Here is an 18,767-nt window from a genome sequence, read left to right on the forward strand (position 1 = left end):
AAATGGATTTATGCTATTAGTTGTCCTTCAGTTACATGGGGACAACAAGCATGGAAATAAAATTCTGCTTGTTCTATATCTGCCTTCCCTAAGCAGCCAGTTCAGCTAACTCTCTTTTTTTAACCTTGAAATCTCAGACCAAGCCAGGAGACAGCTTGGTTTCCCTGAGGTCAGTGACCCAGTGTTCTTTTGTCAGGTTCTTTGCACTTGGGTCTTTTCCTACCTTTCTTTCACAGTGCTTAAACATCTTTTAATCTTCCTGCCTTATAAAAAAATACATAACCTAACAAAAAAAGAAAAAAAAGGAAAACAATTTATCATTTTTAACAACAATCTCATCAGAACTTCTCTGGAACGCTTGTGGTCCGGCCCTGCAGAAGCAAACCCCTCAGGCTACCAACAGAGAACTGAATCCTTCCTTGTGTTCTGACCTAAACATTTAAATAAAAATGAGTAGTTTTATCTGTTTTTTCTCTTAGGACCAGGATTCTTCAAGAAGTAAGTATTTCACACCCCAATTTGTATTTAGGGGTTGAGGTGGCTAGCCAAAATGATAGAAGTGCAGAGGTCCCACCTGAGCCAAGTGATCACTCAAAATAAATGCAAGGTAATGGCTGCTCAAAATCAGGCAACTTCAGTGTTCTCAGGAGCCTGATTTTATAAGCACTCAGCCTACTTGCCCATCCCAAGATAGACATTATGCCCTTTTGCTTGTGAAGTGTATCTAAAGCTCAGATTGCTTTCTTCTGGTGTTAGAGATCCGTAAGCAGCAGTAACATATGGATTTCCAACATCAGTCACTGCTGAAAGACAATGAACAAAGGGCCACGGAAAAGGGAGGAAAGAACTCAGAGYCAAATTCTCCCAGGTCACATGCTGGGTGAGATGACAGTAGTTCAGACTGTTCACTTGCCCAAATGAGGCCCTACTGCCATCTGCCCACATATTTCTGCCTTTCCGGTGTTGTTGCCACAGCAAGCCCTTCATTCTTTTGACAAAAAGCCACCTGAACTATTGTATGTGTATTGATTTGGTTGATTTGCTGCCTGTGTAACTCAGAGCATCATTAATCTGATACGCAGAGCACTGCTTGAAAGGCTTTGATGGAGTACAATATCAAGTGTCACCCTGGGCTTTAGAGTACAAAAAGTACAGATAGTACAAACAAAAGGGCCATATTCACCTCTGGTTTAACTCTTCCAGCTTTCCCAACAATTGCCATAAGGTGATTATCCTGGAGCTGAATCACAGGAAAATATGACACAGAACTGAAATGAAAATGAGTTGCTTGCATATAGATGTTTTCCTGATTTCTTAAGGATGCTGCTTGATTGATACTGCTGAAAACACTGGTGACTTTGGAAAAATCCATGTTACTTTTTTCCAGATGTTGGAATTGTCTGGTTTCTCTGAGGACTGCAATATTGCTAGCAGAGGGTGATAATTCCACAAACGAGATGAACTTCTCTTTAGAAACTGAATATGTAGGTTGCCTCTGATTAGTACTTGTGAACTGCTTCTTAAGGCTATTGTCTAATAAAATAAATGCACCTAAGAGTGAGCGTATTTTGAGTAAGCAAAAGCAGACATTTCAATCTGAATTACAGAGACCAGGCCAGATCCTGCCTAGTTCTTAAGTCAACGGGCGGTGGGGAGACAGTGCATAAGGGAGCTTTTCCTTTCTTCCACAGCCCACGAATGAGCTAAGCAAGGGTTTGGAACTCCAGAAAAAGGGGAGGGAGGGGAAACTGAAGTGCTTGTTTTCATTTTTTAAACCAATTCCAGTATCAGCCGAAGACAACATCATTGTGCAACGAAACTCACTGTGACCAGAATGTCTTCTGTGTGTGCTATTCCTATTGCCTACCATTGTAAATGAGTACGGCTGATGCAAAAAAGTTTTTTTCTGAAGAAAATCTACCTGGTATTATTGATAACCTAGGTAGAGTGCTTACACCAAAAAACAACTTCTTTCTGTCGTCAAATTATTGTTTCTCATTGACATTAAGAAAAMAGCCTGGAGATTACCCATTGACAAATGGTATATATTTCCTCAAAGGTAAGTTTCCCATTTTACACAGCAATTCAGACAATTAAGTCTATGTCATATTGTCAGTAACGCGTGACAATAGTTTCCTGTAACAAATAGGCCATGTTCCAGCATGCACTTTTCACTTACATTAATCCTTGTACTGCTTTGTATTTAAAATATAAGAGGCAGGCATGACTGGAAAAACAACAAAGATACCATCTGAGCAGTAAGTATATAAGTCTGTTGAATTCTTAGAAACCAGCATTGCTGACACCGAGCTGTCCTAGGGATTCTCAGCAATGTGGGCAAGATTGGATTTTGGCACTCTAAAAAAGAGGGTAAGTAACTCACCTGTGCCGACAACACTCAAGAGCTGTGTGTTTTGCCCCTCCTGCTGCTGTGAAGAAAGTGGAAGTAGTGATTGTTCCTGCAAAGAGGGATAACCTCTCCCTCCCCCCTGCTTTCTCCCCAAAAAAGACACTATTTCCTTGGCCATTTACTGAGGAGCAGCTGGATATCTGGCTGCACAGAAGCAGCAGCAATTGTCTGCTTGGGCAACAAGCAATCCCTGTCTCTTCCAGCACAGGAATTTAGGCAGTGGGTTCATTGCCAGTCCAGCTCATAAAACAGGGGAATCTACTTCATCCCTTGGTTCTGTGTGCTGCCACGGAATAAATGGAGACAATTCTTGGAAGAGTCCTAAAACATGAAACCTAAAGAGCAATAAATAAATGAAAGGAGAAAAGCATGACAGAACAAATTCTTCCCTCATCTATACTGACACCACTCATTTCAGCCTGGAAAAATAATTTTATGTACTTCATTTGTTGAATACTTTGTACCTTAATATATAATGAGGAAGTCTGCTTAAATGGTCGCTGAGCTTAGATCAGAACCTCAATGTGGTTTAACACCTTGTGCTTTTGTTTCTGTGCTGTTTAAAGCATAACTCAAATAGGAAGTTCCTGATATTTGTTCTTAGAGCTAATTGTATTTCTATATTTGCTTGAATATGAGCCAGGGGTGAACTACAGACATGAGTGTCAGGAACACTCATAATTGGAAGTACATATACCCTGTTTGTTCACTAGTCCATAAATGTTTTTAAATGCCTGGGATGGAGGAAGGTGTTCTCCCAGATTTTCATCTAGCTTACATGTTTCCATTCATTTAATCAAAAGGGATGTTAGACAATATTCTTTGCTGTCTTTTAGATTCCTATTTGCCATCATTTTATAGAGCATACTGTCTAGTCCTGACTACGTACAAGTCAGCCCAGTTATAAGAAGGCAGGTGGAGAGTCTGTGTTTGGGCCAGCTATGGAGAGTGATGGTTACCCAATTAGTTTTGGCTAGAAATAGATTGTCAGGCTTTTTTTCCTCATAAATGTGGTTATGTTAATTCTAGAGGGTGCATCAGAATTATTTTTCTCAGTGTTGGGCCAAAGAATAGCTTCACCAGCATGTTAAGATTTTGCCATTTCTACATGAAGAAAACTATAAGAAAAAAACCACACTGCTGATTGGCAGAGACACACAAGGCCTACAAACTCTACAGACAGTTCCAGTTTTATAACTTGTGATCTAATTCCAATCGTTTTACTTTCTAAAAATGATATGTTAAAATATGATTTAGTTCCTTAAGAAGAAAATATTGGGAGAACTAGCATAAGGGATGGTAGAAATGTCCCTTTTAGAAAAAGTTAATTTCACAGCACCCAATTCACTTGCGCACTTTAGCTGCATAAGCACCAACATTAGAGGGGACACTCCAGGTCAGGCTTGCTGAAATTTCCATCTACTTTGTGCTAACCATACATAAACACAGATGAATCTCATACATGGGATATGAATACTTTTCCATAGATTTACTTAGGTCTCAGCTATATAAAGTAACTATTGCAAAGCACAGTAGGGAACACCATCACAATGCACTAGTTTTTCCATTTTGTGTGAATAATCTCACGCTTACTGCAAGTGTTAGCCCAGAAGGGACTAGTGCAAAGTAGATAGAGCGCTGTAAATTCACACCTTAGCTTACTTCTCTGTAATTTTCCTATGTCAGATAAACCCATGAAGATGTGATTTTAAACTGATTTCACTGAGCAAATTTAAAAAGTTGTCTGGTCACTGAAGTCTGCATTCCAGCTAGACTTCCTGGCTTAGCTTAGCCTTTAGGGATGGAAATCAATAGAAGTGGCTGCAGAGGAATTTGCTCTAGCTGAACTGAGTCAGTTAAAAAGTCCTTCTACATTAAAATAGTGGTGTTTCCTCAGARAGCATGACTCACAATTCTGATCTTGCTCAGGTGGAGGCTTGGATAAAGGCTCTCTGAATGGTCAGTTATGACAGAATTGTCTTATGTCAGGAGCTTTTGGAAGTACCAGAAAAATATGCCTTCCTTAAGGCAAATTCCTACTTCCTTTGGAATTTTCAGAAGCTCCTAAGTACTTAAAGAAACAACAATACTTACATTGTGTCTGTTGGATTTTTTTTTTTTGATCACTAGAGCATTCAAAACACTGTGTGTTATGCACAGCACAGTAACCAGAGTGCAGAAAGAAACTTGACCAGCGTCATGTAATGAAGAATCACTTCAAAGTTTAATTCTTTCCTGTGCAAGTGAAAAGTTTGTTTTAGCCATACAACTTTCCTCAGGGAGGAAAACAATCTAACACAAAAGACATTGTCAAATCACAACTRCCTTTTCTGTGTTTTTGTTGTTGTTGATCCCATCTCTTCAGTGATAAACAAGTTGGGAGTGAGGAAAATGTATTATATCATTTCTAGAATTAGTCCAGTGATGCACCTGCACAGTTGCTGCAAGTCCATTATACAATTTCCTCATGAAGCTAAGGCCTGAACAGCATTAGTATCACAGAAAATATGGTTTTAGTTATTGTGCATGGGTCAGGTTTCCAAAAGTTAGATCCTTTTCAGATATTAAAAAGTACCGAGTATGTTCCCCCTCAAACAGATGTGCTACTACAGAGGCTTTGTTTTAAAATGAAACATAGATTTTGTTCAAAAAAAAAAAATCTGTGGGCCAATCATTTTTGCCTGTCCTGCCAGAGTTTATCAATCCTTCAGCTATCATAATGCAGGGTTTGTGGGCTGTGTTATTGTATTAATTAATTCAGGTTAAAAAGTCCCTTTTGYTGAGGTACAGTATTTTTTACCCAGATTATTTCACTGATGTCCTCTACCAAGAAAGACCACAAACACTTTCATTGGCACAACTTGAGGGACAACGGTGCTGAGGAGCCTGTTAAACTGACTTGGCTTCTAGGGAAGCTGTAAAGGGGAGCCATAGCCTGTGTGTCACCAGTGAAAGGCAGGGCTCCAGCTGGGTGCCTGGGAGGAGGGTGTGGGCAGGCTTTGCAGAGAGCTGTGCCAGTGGAAAGCATGGCCTCCCCTTCTCTCACATCCTGCTGCTCTCCCCCTCTCTCCGCCAGCAGTCGCTTCTCCTGGGATGGGCCAGAACGGCATTTTAAGCAGGATATAGAAGAAATACTAGATGAACTATAAAAAGAAGCCCCTCTCTTCAACCTGTATCTATAACACTGCCACACTGGTGTGAACTTCTTCCACTTGAAGTCCTGAGAGAGCTGACGGCTGACAGGTTAAGCAATGACAGTGTAACTCTGTTGTAGTTGCTGTAGTTGCTGACCACAGATGAGAGAAACTGGAGAAATGGGAGCAGAGGAGATCAGATGGAACGAGGAGGCCCAATTCATCTCATTCAGCTCCACTAACTTTAAAAGAAATTAAGTTAGTTCAGTGTGACTAAGCCAAGACTTAAGTAACAGCTCATATATTTAAGTGGGAACAGTGAGTACACATTAGAGGTCACAAAACTGAATTTAATGTAAGAAATGATGATAAATTACACCCCCAAAAAAGGCTGACAGAAGTCAGAGTGTCTTTTCTTTTCACACAAAGCAAATAAAGTAAATACAAGAATATTTATTATTTCTTTTTAATTATGAATATCCATAAGAAATGCAGAACATTGTTAAGCAATCAGACATATGAGCTATGTAAATGCCAGTTTCCTCCGGTTTTCTATGGGCTACTGGTTTGCTCTGAGCGACAAACTTTTGAAACAACAGTGGTTAACTTCAGATTAAGAATCCCTTCTCATAGCACCTTGTAATTTAAATATCTTGTAGCTTGCAAAATGGATTAAAAAGCAGATTAGCTATTTTGGAGATGGACTGATGAAGCAAGAGTGTTCTCATTCTATTTATTCTACATATATGTTAAAAGTCCTTGAAAAATCGTGGTCATTTAGCCTTAGAACAGTCATTAAGAAAACAAAAGAACTAAATACAATGAAGTACTTAATGAAATGTTCTCATGATTCTTCTGAAGCGCAACACAGTACCTCAACCCATCTGAAGACAGAAGACACAGGTGACACATGATGTTACCTAACAGGCAAGAGGTATGATGGAAAAACTCTACGATGCAGCTGGGAAGTCTGCCCCCAAATGTGCTTATGTGAGCACATGGCTTTGCTAACTGTCATGCCTTCCTTCTTATTGTAACAGGCAATATTGCAAGAGGCAGGGTGCTGCCACCCCTCTCCCACAGAATCAAACTCACCAGATGGTCGCTGGGTTACAGCTGGTTAGTGATCTGCYGGACGATGCGCTGCTCTGATACAAGTACGCCTATGGCTGAAGTCCCAGGCGGAAGGTCAAGGCTGGAAACTTGCTGGGTTTGTGTCCTGCTTTGCTGCTTTGGCCATGCAAGGCCTGGGAGGAGTTCTGGGGTTACCACACAGCATGACCCTGTGTCCTGCCTCCTGGCCAATACCACAGGGAAACAGCTGCTGAAGTTTATCTTTCCCATTGCCTCAAAGAGCAAGTATCTCTTTTAAAAGTTTAGGCCATAAGCATATTCTGGAAAGGTCCTTTTTCCAAAACTTGTTTGATTATTTACTATACAAGAAAAGTAGCATAAGAGGATTAAAAATCTGGCTTCAGTAAAGTCATTAGCAAAGCTCCTTCTAACTTCAGCAAGTTCAGCTTTTTACCTGAAAGGTATTAATTGCAAAGGTCTGCTTTTCTTTTTTAAAGTTTGAACCCACATTTACTTTCATGTAGTATTTTCCTTATACTGTCCTACACACACTGTTTCTAGGTACAAGAAACATGAGAGACTGACAAGGCTTTAGGTATTAGAAGAGAAAATGCTGGAAGAAACTGCTGAATTGAAGTAACAGAGCACAAGGATGGTTGGGTTTCTCTTGATGTTCTGAATTCTGAAGAAGCTTAATAACAAAGTGGCATTTCAAGTTTCTAACAAAAAGATATTTTCTCACTAATATCAAGTTCCAAACCAAAAAGATATTTTCTCACTAATATCAAATATTTCTCACTAATACTCAAAGAACAAGAGAGCAACAAATATATATTCTTCTTTAAAAAAGAAAAACCTAATGCGTAATCCTGAGAAATTTTAGTTAGTGTTTCTTCAGTAACAGCTTGATTTAAACTATAATTAAATTTAGCAATACAAAACACAAAGAGAAACCTAATACGCTAAGGACATTTCAGCAAGGTTCCTGCAATAGAAAAATGTAGCTCCTTATTAAAACTATTTGGTATATTAGCAAAACAGACAACAAATGGGAACTGGTTGATAATTTACTTGGACTTTCTAAAGTCTTTGATAAAGGACTGCGGAAAAGGCTGTAAATACAAGCTAAATCACCATGAGATGGGAAAGTAGTTCTCATGTTTAGAAAAAGTGAAGAGGTAGAAAACAAACTGGAGAAATCAAATATCCCATTTCAGCATGAGGAAAGCTAACTTTGAGGTACCTGATATAGGGGAGATATAGGAGGCATGTTTCTTAATAGAGTGCCATCTGAAAAAGCAGGTAAATRGTATAAAAGTATTTATTAATCAGATTGAAAAAAATATGGAGATATCAGTTCTGGTTCCTGATTTATCATTTTGATAACAAATACTCACTTTACTGTAAAGATTAACCTCCACAAAAAAAGGCAAAGTGCTCCTAGATATCTATAGGAGGATTAGCTGGAATGCTGCATAATACTAATTCAGACCTGGTCAAATACAGACGATAGACAAGAAGAAAATCCAGTTACAAGGGATTTTGATAGTTCAGTCTGTGGCAGCCTGTTTTGCAATAAGTACTAACTGAACACTCTACTTATATAGAGATTGCTGGAAAATCTTGTTTTTAAGGATGTCTTCTTTGAATTACACAAAATTGGAGGTTCTAGCTGTTTATGCAATCACATTACAGAATAGAAATTCCAGTCTAATGGTTTGCGGAGCTTCTGCTACTTTCTTTTTGTATTTCCTTTTTTTCCCTCCTCCTCTCTGAGAGCTGAAAGGAATGTTGGAATTTCCTAGGAATTAATTCTTCTCTCACAACAATTCCCTCACAACATTCCTGTAGCATAATAGCCCATAGGGAGACCTCTGTACACCCAAAAGTTCACAAAACTGATTTCCTTTCTTGAATGACTGAACTGCACCAACTCTTAAAGACAGAGGAGAAAGAGGCAGACTGACAACCAGGAAAAAAAGCATTTTAGGGCTTTTTCCTTTCAGAGCAAAATAGCCATGTTTTTATATCAAGTTTACTCTTGTATTGAGAATAGTGATAGTTCCCTTGTTGTATTTCTTTTTTGATACTCTGCCAATGCCCAGCCCTGCAGTCTCAGCTTAGGTAAAACCTGAGAAACTGTCATCAGCAGCAAATTAGTAGCAACAAATTCTAAAGCTGTTCTTGTACAGAAAAGCATCAAAAAATGCTTTAGTTTGCATCCTTTGGCTCACCTCGAGGCATCTTTCTCTAGCTAGCGCCTAGGTGAGARATGAAGTACTACCTTCCTTCTCCACTCAAGGTGGGACTTGGCCTATTTTTCAAGTTGCTCTTTATGAACCAGCAGTCTCACTGTCCTTAACACTGCTACGCAACCAGTCAAGAGGAGAAAGATATTACTGAACTCTGATAGGGGTGTGGGGGCATGTGCGTTATCTGAGTTTGTCTGTGAAAGTACTGAGCAGCTTTTGATAGCTACAGGGAGGTATGTTGTAAACTCTCTGTAATGAATACTTGTAGACATGAATGTTTGTGCATACCTTTACTATAAGAACAAGTCAAAGCCTGCACCATTTAGATTGTCTTACTTTTCAGAATTGCACATCTCTGAGCCTCTTCCCCTCAAGAAGATTTTATGTGAACATTGTATAAATTGGAAGAGTTTACAGAGAGGCATTATGTGGCTTTTATTAACTGAAGCTGAAGATGATAAACAATTTATAATTTATTTTATTTTCAATTGGAAAAGCATTTAATAATAGGTTTAATTTGAAAGAGCATTTATCTATAATATCTCCATATTGCAAATTATACCTGAAATAAGAGAGGATTTGGATTTCCGTACTTCAAATAATTATACTGCCTTCCTTAGGAGGAAAAACAATCTCTGTCACAGAGAGCTCTGATCAAGTCTGATACTATAATACTCATTTCTGTGGTATATGTATTTTTAGAACTGTCATGAATTACAAGGCTGAGAATAACAGATAAGTGATGTTTATCCAACAGTGCACTGATACATACAATGGCCTTGTTCTCCTACACCTTTGTTCTTGTACTAAGAACTAAATTTCTATAACTTGTGGAAGTGAATGTAAAAGCCTAATTTAAGACCTCAATGTTGCCAGCAACCTTATATGAGAAGTCTGTACTGAATGTGTAATATGTGTACATGGTGGTTTTGGTTTGGGGGAGCAAGAGGCTGGAGTGGGGGAAAGGTGTTCAAACTCTCCTTTAAGCTACCAAATCAAAGGAAGATACAGTAAAGATCTCTTGTCCCCACACTCCTCAGACTCTAGCAAGCAGTTAAATAACAAGCCCAGGGTGTTTTAAAGGCCAACTATTAGATTCACTACCTGGCTCCAGGTTTAATCCAGAGGGAGGGCATCAAAAAAGCTGGCATTTATTCTATCCATTTAAAAATGGTCAAAATGTTCTCTCTTCAGTCTTCATGTTGCCATGATAAGCTCAGGATACAAGAGGCAAAATCTCAAAGACAGTATCTTTTATAAGACCAGCTGACATAGCTGGGAGGAGTAGACAAGCTTTCAAGCACGCCAGCCCTTCTTTAGTCTGCTATGCAAGCAGCACCTTTTCCACATTGTATGTCATTTATCAGCTGTTTTGGTTTGTGATTTACCTATGTTAATAAGCTAGACAATTCATCCAATTATACAACACTCAAAAATAAATTGAAGGCAGTGTTTCCAGACAAACTATATTCACATTGGACAAGGATTTACAGTTCAAAATGTATTGCTTATGGAAAGGGCTTTGGAGTCTTTAAAAGAACCCATTTCAGGACACCAAAGCTATGACATGTCCAGAACCCAATGTCTCCATGACATTTGGCTTTGATGCCCAATTATTTAGTACAGCATACTGAATCACCAAAACCACTTCCTGCAACGGACTTTCTTGTGAATCTCTTATCCAAGTACTGACCAAGCCCAGCCCTGTTTAGTTGTATGAAATCATAGCCTAAGGTGGTGTATGTGCAAGCACAAACAGTATACATCTGTCATTTCAGCTCAGTTAGTAATCCAGTTGCCATCTTCAGATTTAAGCCTTCCGTTACAGGCCGTCATAAAATGTAATCTTATAAGAAATATTACTGTCCTGTGGTAAAATAGTCTGAATACAGCATAYGAAAATATCAGCATTTCTTCTGTTAGCTATTCTCATCAATGACAAAAAACTGCTCATTATGTTGCACAAGGCTGAAGTTGATGTTCCTGTTCTGACCACTAGTCCTCTAGTAGCTATTATTAAAATGAATAAATAAGAAATGAAGATCGAAAGAAGGATAAATGATACCACAGTGGGATTGCTTAATGAACAAACACAAGCTTCTAAAGTTAGTCAGTCTTAGACAACACTAAATGGAGCCAATCTTTTCCAAGCCTGAGTGTTTAAATTTAGGTGGCTAAATAAAAGCTAAAGGAACCTAAGCATAGGTTTAGCAGGTTAGTTTTATGTACCCATGATCACATTTCCAAAAGTGCTAAACATCTAAAGCTCCTACTGATTTTAGTCAACAACCCTAAGAACGACAGCATGAGATCTGAAAATTATGGTGTTTGAAAGAAAGTAGTAAGTTTGCACAGATGCAGGATTCTGTTGGTGATCTCTGTCTACAGCTTGAATAAATATGCTATATGCAGGACCGATGTGCAAGTATTCTTGCCCCCCAGTCATGAATAAGAAGCAGCGCAGCTGCTGCTGCAACCCGTGTGCTGCTGTACCAGGGCAGCTGCTGTATCCTTCACAGGAGGAGAGAGCTGCTTCACAAGTAGTTCATGGTTATGGAAGCATGTCCCATACACTCCACATTCTCTGACCTGTTTCACCTTCAAATATTGTGTGTGGAAATGCAGGGCAAGATTACACTGACTCAGAGTCTCCCCACATGCAACAAAGCTATGCTGAATCTTAGCGTAGGGTATTCTTTCACACTTATAGCAGAACTGGAGCTTAACTTTTTTTTTCTCTTAGCTGATCGCACTAAAAATTTGGGGTTATTAAGAAGTCTAGTTTAAGTCTAATTTAAGTCTAGTCTAGTTTAAGAAGTCTGTATGACTACTGATATATAAAAAAAGACCTTTTTGTTCCCATTTCCCTCTGTATTTATGCTGGGCAAGACCTCTAGCCCAGTGCATCCGCATATAAAATGAAAGAAAATTTATAATAAGATCTTGCTATACTTAACAAGGATATATCACTCCCCCACCCCTTGGTAAATTTTTTCGCTGGAGGCTACATCATTCTATCTGAGTAGTATGTTGAGAGTTGACAGAGGCGTGAATAATTCACCGCGTATGAAGCCTCCCCGAGCTGAGCTGAGATGCAGCATGTTGGGCCGGCCTTTGATGCAGACTGGTTGGGCAGGTTCCTGGGCGCCTGGGGAACCGGTCTGACGGGCCTGTTATGCCAACAAATTCTGGTATGATTCCATGCTCTCCAGAATGCAGAAACCTGCCCAGCCAGTTAAATGAAAGGCATATTAGGTTATCCATTGCACATTGTATATATCTTAGGTGCAGCAGATCTCCTCTCAGCATTCTCTAGTGTGGTCCACAGTGGCTTCCTCATCTTACTTACACTTGAGGTTTATAGCTGGAGGGGAAGTCAATAGTAAATATTTATCACCCCGATCAAGAACAGAACTTTTCACAATTCAAACAGAAGGGTGAGTTTTGAAAGTCTTTCTTTAAAATTAATTTAAGATAAACTAAAGCAAAAAATTTATTTTATGCTTGAAGTGGTAGAACGGCTGTCTCCTTAATGTGTCTGGGTACTGCCAGCCTCTATGGCGCTTGTTGACATTTCTCTGACTGCAGCTTTTTGACCCTTCTGTGTGCAGCTCAACATCATCTGCTCTGTCTTCAAGAATATTTACTGGAGAGACAGTTTAATGAACTAAGCGCAGGAGTGCGAGACAGAAACTCCACTGCCAATGACTTAGTATTTTGAGCTGGTCAGTTAACTTATCCTTCTTGGTCTTCTCTTTTATAGTGTTTTTATAATCCCTGTCTCATAATAGCAATGTTGTGACAAAGCACAGTGCCATTACAGTAAGATGTATGGTTACTAATACTTGCTGGGCCAACTTTTTTTTTTTTTTATTGCTCAGTTTTATGGAGTGGGCTAATTAACCTAGATTTACATTTCCAAAATTGACTTAATGGTAAGATAGGAAATGTACTTGTCATTCTTACTGCTTTCTTTCTATATATTTATTAGAAACTTACTTGTTTAGAATGTAATGAGTAACAGTGGTAGCAATTATAATAAAAAACAGTCCTAATCAAAAACAGCAGGCAGCCCTGAAAGTTTTATCTGGATCTGCAACTGAATCCATTCACAGGTACAGTGTCAAAAAAGAAATATTAAATAGTGTGAAAACAAAAGCTGTGGAATCTAGTAACTGATTAACTACTGAAGAACAGAAGTACTTGCTGAGCTGAATAGAAAGGAATGAAGACAGGTTTTGTCATGCCTGTTGGGACAAAATAACTTTAACTGAAGTAAATCTGAATCTTCTCACCATCTGTGTAACTCCGTTCTTGAAAAATCATATAGACACTTCCATCGCCCAGGAAATCTTATTTTAGTCTATCTGTAAGTGAAACAATTACAGTTCTCTTTTATGATGTAAAAATGGTTTATATCCAGTGGATATAAACTATTAGATACATGAAGATCTATGTAGGATTATGTAAGAATTTATGGAAGTCACACAACAGGAAACTTCAGTTATGGAGGTGTTAACTGCCTGCTATTTCCAGGTTGATGTAAAAATGAACATTATTATTCTCTTGTAGACTACTAATAAAAAGGCCTCCTGAGCAGCTTAGAAAATGAATGAGAGACTGAAACGACTTTCTCACTGGCTGCACTTTATCTGTTTGTTAAAATTGTTCTTCAAAGTGTGGGAGAATGGAAAACAACATAGGGAAAGTTTTGCACTCTCACAGAAGCTAAAAATATGCATCAGGAAAAAAAATTAATTTTTAGCATCTCTGTTGATTTCACTGTCAAATATGGAATTAAAACTTGCTTAGACTAAGGAATATACACCATTTTCAAAAGAAAAAAATGTAAGTGGCTGAATTGTATGGTTTGACCAGGGACACTCTGTAGGGATCATAAAATGCTCCAAGAGCTCTGTTTTCTGAAGCTATAGAATTGGTAAAATTCAAATGAAATAAATCATTTTTCAAAATACTGCTTGCCACCCTCTCCCTCAGCAATTTACATGTTTTATTTTATTTGGGTTCTTGCTTGGCTGCTTTTTCTTTGGGGCAGAGGCCATTGTTTAGGGATTTATCTCCCCAAAAGATCAGTAAAATACCATTTCCCATCTGCTTTTTCTGTTTTGCTTGTCCTCCTGTCCTGAATTCTTGTCATTCACTACAGTAAAAAGTAGGTGGCATGATACACAGATCTGCAAACTTTTACTCCAGCCTTCCAAGCCTGAAATAGCCTTCCAAGGCTAATATAAATATGCAAAACTACTCAGACAATTCATATCAACCTGAGTAACATCAGGAAGAGCAAACCATTTCAGTCTGCAGCTAACACATATAGGTGCTGCTCCTTAGAGTCTGAGGACCAGGAACGCTACACTGGAGTCCTAAAACAGCCTCCCTCAGGTTGCTTTTTTTCCTCCATCAAGGCTCTGTAAAGGACCTGAGAGTTCCAGCTGAACAAACCCTGGCTGTTTCAGACTACAGATGAGGAGCAGTGTAAGCACTTCAAAGAAAAGGGTTCCTTAAAGTGAACAATGTTACTGGCACATGGGAATTTGCCCTTGGCTTGATTTCAAAAGTGGCTATGCAAGCTGCTTGAGAAGACTCAAATTCAACTAGTGGGGGTGATGGAGTAGCTCCTCCCTATTCTTCCAGAAAAAGCAAATGCTATCAGTGCCAGACAGATCGCAGGCTCTGTGTGCTCTCCCAGTTGTAAGAAATCATACCATTCAGAGGACTGCCACTTTCTACACTCCTGGTTCAAATCCCGTGAAGGTAGCTGCTGAACTGTGTTGCATGCTCTCGCATGCAACTGGATATGAAGTTGGGCTCATTTGATGTACTTATTGGCAGCTACAACATGAAGTTCATGAAATGAACGTGCCTAGAGATTAAGCAACATATTTATCTCTCAGTGAAGATCCAGCATGTCAGGGAAGTTGTGAGCACACTGGTCGTGTATGTATATGTGCAATCTGCTATATATTATGTTAGTAAATAAGGGTTTCACTATTACATGTATTTACACAAAAAGAGCAATTTATCATTGTATATGTTCAATGATAATTGTCATTCAAAGCTGGTTTTAATCTTTGCATCTAAATTTAAGGTAACAGAAACAAGCTAACCACTATTCTCTTTTAAAGCTACTTTGTATGCATATGCAGAGGGGTAGGTCACTTACTGTTATCTGACTGGTTAGAAACACTAATGCAGCCTCTGTGTTACCAAAAAAAAGGGGGTTTTTTTATTATATCTGTGCAACACTGCAGTACTCTTACAAAAGAAATTCAATCAGTAGTTGATTTGCTGGTAAATAGTCCAGTCACCAAGAAGGAAGGTGTTACCATTAAACTATAATTGACAATCAACAGCTTCATATACTATTAGTAAAGCTAAACATTTTAAGCATTAGGGTCTAAAATGGGCTGTGATTAAAYTAGATTCCCTTTTCTGTTTCAGAGTTGTTCATAGACAGGTATTCTGCTATCTAGTTTAATGTGCCGTATTAAGGGTTACTTTGAAATCTGGACATGAGCCACGATTCCACAGGAACTTTTGTATCTGCTCAAGTGCTACAATGGCAAAGTCTTTTTTTCACCACAGTTTTATTGTCTCGGTGTGGGTGTTTACTCTAACGAGATGAATGAAATGCAGTTCCAGTTAGACTAGTCAGCTTAAACATCCAATACAAATGAATGTGGAATATCAGACTCTTCAGTAGTTTGTTAGAATGTTTAATGAGCCACGGATCTATTCAGTAATTTGTGGTCAAGTATGTGATTATGGAACTCATTTTTCTGCATAAAATCAAATAAATTTGGAAAGGAGATAAAGTTCAACTTTTGGTCTTATTCTGCATTCACTTATTGTTGAGTAAATTAGGATAACACTGCAGAAGTCAATGGAGTTATATTGCTGTAAAGTTCAACATAGTAGAATTATGGCCACATAGATTATTTGGAAAGAAGACARTTATTTTCTAGAGGGTTTCCTAGAAATAAAAAGAAGTGTCCAGTTCACCATAGAATGACTGACCAGTCAGCAAGAAGGTAATTATATTGCTACTTATCTGGTCTGTATATATCTTTAAAGACATCTGTTTATCTTAAGTCTGAGGAAATGATTATTCTCCTACATCACTAACTTTTAGATTACAGAAAATTCAAAAGTATAATAAAAAAGCAGGGAACAAGACAGTGCTTGCAGTCACTATTTAAGAATACCAAAGTGTCTATTCTAACCTATTAGGGCAGTTTCTTCCATAAGATGTAGCAAATTTTAGTTCTTTTCCACATGTACTGATGTGAAAATGGACCAGTCTATGATGGAAGTAATAATATAAAGTAAATAATAATATAAGTAAATAATATTTTACATCCATTTTATTTATGCTATAGCTCCATATTTATGGCACTTTCTTGAGATTCTAGACTTCAAGTTTGTGATCTAGTAACCTAAGAAGATGAAACAGCTACTAACAACTAGTAAAATAAATACTTGCACATCTAACTTTATTCATATAGCTATTAATAGTATTTAAGAAAGTTTATGTTTGCAGGACTGGCCTTTAAAAGCAGATCGCCACTGTGAGCTCTAAGCATGCCACTAAACTGTATCTGAAAATGTTTCTACATGTACCAAAACAGTACAGTGTAACTGTGTGAAGGCAGAATAATATTAGTGAAAAGCTGTGTTTTGTTTCTATTTTGTAATTAAGTAAAACTACAGACTAAAAATCAAGAGGTTACCTCACGGCAGATGGCAGGATTGATCCCAAAGAATGAATGGTGATCTATAATTTGGGCAAAAAAAAAAAAAGTTGGTAAAATTCTCAAAAATGGATACATCACATAGATCAGCTGACTTATGCCACTATGTCCTTACTAATTATATAAGCCTATAGGTTTTTATACTCACACAAAACACTAAAGCATGCTCTAGGCAGTTCTGCTATATGCTAAAATGGTGAACTTACTGAACCTAGTAAGATCAGGAAGGGGATAAAAAAGCATTCCAAGCACATCTTAACYTTCATGTGTAAACCCCAGCATTCAGCAGACCACAGATCCTGGGGAAAAGGTAGATTTTGCAGCACGGCCTGAACTCTAGCAAGGCTACCTCTGCCAGCACAGGTATATTCCAAAGATCCTCTTTATATCTGAACCAGCAAGCCCAATTTTTCTTTCAGGCAGGCTCTTCTTATGTGGGGAGCATTTTTTTTTAATGCAGGCCCTCACAGGTACACTTGCTTTTCCAGAATGTTCGGTGCCTGCCACACTTCCCCGCGGCACACGCGGAGGCCTGGCTCATCCCCTCGGCTCTTACAGGCCACTCTGTCTTCCTCTCGGGCCGCGGAAATCCAAAACGCCAGGCCCGCTGCGCGGTGGAGGAGGAGGAGGGCGTTTGACTCGATGGATATTTGAGCTTGTGGGAGCTGTGGCGCACCACGGCCTGGGGCAGCACCCGCGGCCGCTCGGCCCAAGCCGGCAGCGCCCGCTCTCGCGAGAGCAGGGGAGGAATCCTCGCGAGAGCTCCGCCGGGCCCCGCCCCCCCGGCTCCCGGGGAAGGTGCTCCGCCGCGGTTTCCCTTTTCCCGCCGTTTCGCGCGGAGCCGCCGGGAGCCAACCAGGTAACGGCGCGCGCCCTGCCTTCCCCTCCCCGTCTCCGCCGCCTGGCAACGGCCGCGCGCGTGACGCCCTCCTCCCCCGCCGCGCCGCGCCGCGCGCGGGCGCAACCGCCGCCCGCTTCCTCCCCTTCCGCGGGGACTTGCGGGGCGCGTCGCTGACGCTTGAGCTCCGCCGGAGGCGGCGAGCCGCGCTCGCCCCGGCCCCCCGTCTCGGAGCGGCTCGGCTGCCGGGCTGGGGCGCCCAGGAGGGTACCCCGCCGCCTCCCTTGGCACCGGCGGCCCAGAGCGGCCGGGCCGCCCCTGAGTCCTCTCCACCGCCACCCCGCAAGCTGGCCGCCGCCGCGGGGGTGAAGGGGAGGGCTGGGACGTGCCCGTCCTCTCCTTCTCTTGCAGCCCCTGAGCGCAAAGCAGCCTGGCTTGAAGCTGGGGCGGCTGAGACATGGTGCTTGCCCCGTCTGACACCTCTGTGCTGGGGCTGGCAGGCTGTCGGGCGTCTGGTGGAGCAGGATTTGTCAGAGTGCTCTGTCATGTCTTAGCAGTGAGTTTTCTGTAAAATGTTTATGCAGAGGGGAGAAAAAATCACTGCTGGGAGATACTGGAGAGTTCAGCTTGTAGGAGCAGTTGGGCTTCTTGGTAGCAGTCTTAGTGATCTGTTCAGACATTTCCATCAGGGGCTCAGGAAGCTTTCGGGAAATAGTGTTTGTGCTCTTGAGAGTCAGAGAGGCAATTGTGCTCGTGTCAGTGAAGTATAAGTACAGATAACCAGTTACAGTGTTTTATCAGYATTAACTGCCATTCCTGATGAAGGCATGTGTAGGAAGGCAGTCGTTCATGAAGCTGTGCAAAGCCTTGCAATGCCAGAAATAGTGGCTGGAAGAAAAGGAAAACAGAAATGTTTAACTTGTTCTGTGAAAGGGGCAGTCGGGGAGACAGGCACACAGCCCCATCGGGGAGAGCCACTGTGCTAACTGCCCACAGCAGGCCATTTCAGAGAGAGGCTGGTGCGCTCCCTTCCTGGGGCAAGCAGCTTCTAATTCTCTTAAGTGCATACTTGCAGCTCAAGCTTTATTTTTTWTTTTTTTTTCCCTGAGGACTGGAAAGTCCTTAGGACTAGAAAGTAAGCTAAGATTGACATCAGTGAATGCCTTTTGCATTTATGCAACTGCTGAGACCTGCCAAAAGGTGTCTTCGATCGCTTGTTTGGGGCAGTCTGTTTGAAGACTTGTTGAACACATGTAGAGAGCAATGTACCATCTGGGATCTTGGAGC

General features: G+C 40.3%; 1 protein-coding gene and 1 long non-coding RNA gene across 10 annotated transcripts in view; one reads left to right on the plus strand and one right to left on the minus strand.

Annotated features, from left to right (window-relative positions):
* Positions 1 to 4,656: 4,656 nt before the first annotated feature.
* On the minus strand, positions 4,657 to 17,354 carry LOC112962471. 2 transcript variants are annotated; one of them, XR_003252311.1, is made up of 4 exons: positions 17,199 to 17,354; positions 16,622 to 16,665; positions 6,640 to 6,841; positions 4,657 to 5,786 (listed from the first exon to the last, which is right to left on the minus strand). It is a non-coding gene; the product is annotated as an uncharacterized LOC112962471 (long non-coding RNA). The 2 variants fall into 2 exon arrangements; XR_003252312.1 differs by lacking the exon at positions 4,657 to 5,786 and having other exon boundaries at positions 6,062 to 6,841.
* Positions 17,355 to 17,417: 63 nt separating this feature from the next.
* RBBP8 (RB binding protein 8, endonuclease) overlaps positions 17,418 to 18,767 on the plus strand; it is a 38,519-nt gene continuing 37,169 nt past the window's right edge. For 4 of the 8 annotated variants that reach the window (XM_026058622.1, XM_026058623.1, XM_026058628.1 and 1 more), the window contains exon 1: positions 17,422 to 17,501. The gene's annotated coding sequence lies outside the window, so the exon portion shown is untranslated. Of the gene's footprint in view, positions 17,502 to 17,947; positions 18,037 to 18,767 lie in introns of those variants that run through there. The other 4 variants (XM_026058626.1, XM_026058629.1, XM_026058630.1 and 1 more) reach the window with 4 other exon arrangements.

Source organism: Apteryx rowi, unplaced genomic scaffold (assembly GCF_003343035.1).
Source record: "Apteryx rowi isolate R43461 unplaced genomic scaffold, aptRow1 scaffold_149, whole genome shotgun sequence".
NCBI lineage: Eukaryota > Metazoa > Chordata > Aves > Apterygiformes > Apterygidae > Apteryx > Apteryx rowi.